Source organism: Ictalurus furcatus, chromosome 4 (assembly GCF_023375685.1).
Source record: "Ictalurus furcatus strain D&B chromosome 4, Billie_1.0, whole genome shotgun sequence".
Lineage (NCBI taxonomy): Eukaryota > Metazoa > Chordata > Actinopteri > Siluriformes > Ictaluridae > Ictalurus > Ictalurus furcatus.
In genome coordinates, this window is record NC_071258.1 from 33,844,907 (window position 1) to 33,849,906 (window position 5,000).

Below are 5,000 nucleotides of genomic sequence, written 5' to 3' on the forward strand. Positions count from 1 at the left end.
CCGCGGCTCGCTAACGATTAGATTTAACGTTATACTTAATGCCATGGAACATCCAAGTTCGCTTACATCACATCACTACGTCAACGATTACAGACGTTTAAAAAAAAAAAAAACCCATCCGTTTATGTCGAGCGTCCGCCGTACAAGTCCACGTGAGTGAGCCGTTACTATGGAAACGATAACCTGTGATTTACAGCTGTGCTACTGTCGAAGCACGTGCTGTACCGTAAACAGGAAATTAATCAACACCCTCTGACCAATCAGAACGCAGAATTCAGTGGGAGGAGCAGCGGGTAACTGATCTATTTGTAGCTCTCTGGGGATAAAGAGAAAGCTCACTAGACCCTAAACGTGTGAGATTTGTATTGCTATGATGTACAGCATTAAGCCACGCCTCCTTCACACGCTTTCCAGGCATTAAGTCCACTCGACAGGCTTGTCCAGACACACTGCTCTAATTTACAGCATCACGGAGGCTCTAAAAACTGCTGAGTCAAAGCACCATAACACCGAGGACCGCAGCGAAGTGTCCTCGGAGGCCATACTGGGCAAAGCACGCAGTCCGGGATGCATTCCTGAGCCCTACGGAGTCGGAATTTGGTCTGCTTTCGAATGCAGCCCGCAGACAATCCGAAGTCTGCTTGGTTTTTATTTTTTTTTTTTTACATCGTTTTTCTTCCATCGAGCAATTTAAAAAGCACTTAAAAGCATTACTTGTTTTTTTATTTAAAAGCCGAGCTTTCCGGGGGCGTAGCTCTTAAAGGGGGGGGGGGGGCGTAAGGGAGCGCCTGGAGGATTGGGATTAAAGCAGCATGCACGTTAGTACATTTAAAAATGATTTCCTTTGCATTTCCTGTGTCGCAATCGTTCATGCTTCCAGAATAAAGTTTGTTTCCTGGCTCAGGAAAATAGTCCAATTTCTACAATAGCACATGGCCTCAGGGCTGAGTTCTCTTCAGACCACATCGGATACACTCGGATTGGCGTTCCGCACCGAGCGGAATTCCCTTCAGCGTTCCCTATGGCTGGATTATTGCTTCACTATCTGAGTGCACATGTCAGTGATCTCTTTCTGTCTCTATCTCTCTTTCTCAATCTCTTCCTGTCTTTCGCACTGACTCGCTTTCTGTCTGTCTCTCTGTATTTCACATTCACTGCGGCGGTCTTCCTCTGTGTCTGTCTTTCTTTCTACCTCTCTCTCTCTATCTTTCTCAGTCTCTCACTCTCTCTCTCTGTCTGTCTCTTTCAGTCTCTGTCTCAGACTTTTCTCACTCTCTGTCCCTCTGGGTCCTTCCATTTTGCTCTGTTTGTCTCTCTCTCTCTCTCTTTGTGTCTCTGGCTCTCCTTTTCTGTCTCTCTCTGTGTCTCCGAGTCTCTCTTTCTGTCTCTCTCTGTGTGTCCTCGAGTCTCTCTTTCTGTCTTTCTATCTGCGTCCCTGAGTCTCTCTTTCTGTCTCTCTATCTGCGTCCCTGAGTCTCTCTTTCTGTATTTCTATCTGCGTCCCTGAGTCTCTCTTTCTGTCTTTCTATCTGCGTCCCTGAGTCTCTCTTTCTGTATTTCTATCTGCGTCCCTGAGTCTCTCTTTCTGTATTTCTATCTGCGTCCCTGAGTCTCTCTTTCTGTATTTCTATCTGCGTCCCTGAGACTCTCTTTCTGTCTCTCTATCTGCGTCCCTGAGTCTCTCTTTCTGTATTTCTATCTGCGTCCCTGAGTCTCTCTTTCTGTATTTCTATCTGCGTCCCTGAGACTCTCTTTCTGTCTCTCTATCTGCGTCCCTGAGTCTCTCTTTTTGTATTTCTATCTGCGTCCCTGAGTCTCTCTTTCTGTATTTCTATCTGCGTCCCTGAGACTCTCTTTCTGTCTCTCTATCTGCGTCCCTGAGTCTCTCTTTCTGTATTTCTATCTGCGTCCCTGAGTCTCTCTTTCTGTCTCTCTATCTGCATCCCTGAATCTCTCTTCCTGTGTCTCTGAGTCTCTCTTTCTGTCTTTCTCTCTAAGTCTCTGAGTCTTTCCTTCTGCTTCTCTATCTGTGTCTCTAAGTCTCTCTTTCTGTCTTTCTCTATGAGTCTCTGAGTCTCTCTTCCTGTCGCTCTCTGTATCTGTTTCCCTGACTCTCTCTCTCTCTCTCTCTCTCTCTCTCTAACTGTGTCCCTGAGTCTCTCTTTCTGTCCCTCTTGCTCTTTGTCCTTGACTCTCTCTTTCTGTCTCTCTCTGTGTCCCTGAGTCTTTCTTTCTGTCCCTTTCACTCTGTCTCCCTGAGTCTCTCTTTCTGTCTCTCGCTGTATCTGTCTCCCTGAGTCTCTCTTTCTGTCTCTCTCTCCATCTGTCTCCCTGAGTCTCTCTTTCTGTCTCTCTCTCTCTATCTGTCTCCCTGAGTCTCTCTTTTTGACTGTCTTTCTCTCTCACACTTTTTCCTGTCTCTCTTACAGTCTTTTCTCGCTCTCTGTCCCTCTGTGTCTTTCTCGATTTCGCTCTCTCTGAGTCTCTCTTTCCCTCTCGCCCTCCCTCTCCCTCTGTCTTGGTTTCTCTCTCTCTCTCTCTCTCTCTCTCTCTCTCACTCTTTCTCACAATCCCCACTACTAAGATCTTATTTTAATTTCATCAGTTATCCCCCCCCCAAAAAAAACAAAAAAAAAACCCCAAACCCCACACTCTTAACAAGATAACATTTCTCCTACATGATTTTTTTCCCTTCTTTTTATTTTCATTCCTTCATTAATATAAATTTCAGGACCGCGGGCGCTGGTTTATTAAATTAAAAAAATGTGAGATGACAGTCAAAGAGAACAGGAAGGCTGCGGGTCAGAGCCGACATCGGCGCTTTCATCTCGCAGAGAGATGTGTGGCGGGGTTTTGTTGACGAATGAATCCAGCGGGACTCTGAACGTCTCTTTAACCGTCTCCAGTGTCGCAAATCCTTTTTGTCCCCATTACTCAAATGCATACGTGATACACATCAGCAGAGAGGCTAGAGTTTCTATCTGCGTTTGAGGGAAAAACTGACTCATGCACACAGACGTCCTTGTTCAGAGAGCTTGTGTGGAGGCACAAGGACGCTGTGGGAATGGTTCCAGCTTTCCATCACTATGAACCTGTTTTAAACTGTGTATTAGCTAGGGATGCATGAGTGCCATTTTTTTTTTTTTTAGGAGCAATTCACCAGTTTAAAAACAGTTCAATTCTACATCAGTGTGTCTGAACATGGTTTTATCAGCACCAACACTGGGTCAAATAGCTTTAGAAAGCTTTAGTTTGAATGTTAACGCAAAAGATTTGTTCTTGCTGCGTCAGGACACAGAAGAGTTTGGGTTAAAAAATAAAAATTTACTTGCTTGGAATTGATTTTTTAAGCATTTTTTATATATATATATATATTTTTTATTAATCTGTAACTGTGAAGAATTAATTGCCGGGGGGGAAAGATGTAGCCGCGACTAAAAAGGGAATGCCTGCTGAGGAAATAAATAAATAAATAAAGCCAAGGTGTTAGATTTGCCATCAGACGGATTCAAATGAATGGTTTAACGCTTTGGCCTTGGTGTGTTTTATTTATTTTAAATTGATTAAAAGCATTGACAGGTATTGATTTGGAGGACAGGTTTATTTAAGAAGCAATCCAAGCAGAGGTCTGCTGAGGTGAAGGTCAGAGATGCGCGAGATCCTGGTTCTTTGAGTGCTGTTTAAGAACGCAACGGTGGTTTTCTGCCAGTCTTGGGATTTAAAAATAAAAACATGCCGTGTCGTGCTGTTATGGGAAAATAATCAAGTCTGGGGTGATATTGTGAAGCGGAGCTACTGTTACCACGGTGTAGTTGATTATTTTTCTAATAACAGCACGTCCCGAAGTGTTTTATTCCTCTCCTACCACAGCAGCTTGCCTAAAGACGAACATTTTTTTATTTATTAAAAAAAAAACTAGACTTCTATCTTTTTTCTCTCTCTCTCTCTCTCGTTGATAACTACATTTCATGTTGTGGAACATCCACGAAAGCAGTCAGTTCCTGTTCTCGGGTACGTTATATCAGCTGTAAACACTCGTTCCCTCGCCAAGCCTCTCGAGAAACCCTAAAGACACGAGAAGCCCTAAAGAAACGTAAACTCGTCGGTCCTGAAGGTGTCGGAAAACTTAACGTCACAGCTTTATCTCTGACGGTCACAAAGCGCTGACACTGGAGACTCCTTCCCTAACTGTCAGGGTTAGTTAAGAAACACGTCCTTACAGAAATCTTACACAATTCTCTTTATTAAACAAAAACACTGTGATTTTGCAGCTGCGCTACTGTCAGAGCTGCTGTTCTAGAAAAGGAATCACCTTCTGACCAATCACAATCCAGAATTCAGCATATACATTATAGGGTATAATTTAATGTATTACTTGTAGATAATATAACAAGGGACTCAAATCACATTCCAAACACAGCTTCTCATCACAGATGACTTTTTTGTTTGTTTGTTTTATTTCTTGCTGATTAGGGTGTGTGTGTGTGTGTGTGTGTGTGTGTGAACCTAAACTCATCCTGCTGAAGCTGGCGCTCTGGGCAAATAAAGCTCTGAACTTAATGTCACTAATAAGGCAGATTCCTCTGTTTAGCACCAACTCACATTCTGGTGTACATGCACAAGCAGGTAGAAACCTCATTACCTCAACCTCGTCTCTCTCTCTCTCTCTCTCTCTCTCTCTCTCTCTCTCTCTGTCTTTCTCTCTCGCTCTGAGCTTTGTGAAGCACTAGAATGAATTATGCAGATTCACCAGCCTTTTGATTTATTACTGCAGGAACTTACAACATTTTCTAATTAAACATTTTTAGTGTAGTTTACTTCAGGGTGCATCTCTCTCTCTCTCTCTCTCTCTCTCTCTCTCTCTCTCTCTCTCTCTGTCTAAATACCATGAGAGTGTGTTGACTCTGTGCCTATGAAAGTTGCTACTACTACTGATGTACTCCAGGCCCCAGGCAGTTGTTTTACATGCTTTCACTGGTATGAGCAGAGCAGGAAGACCT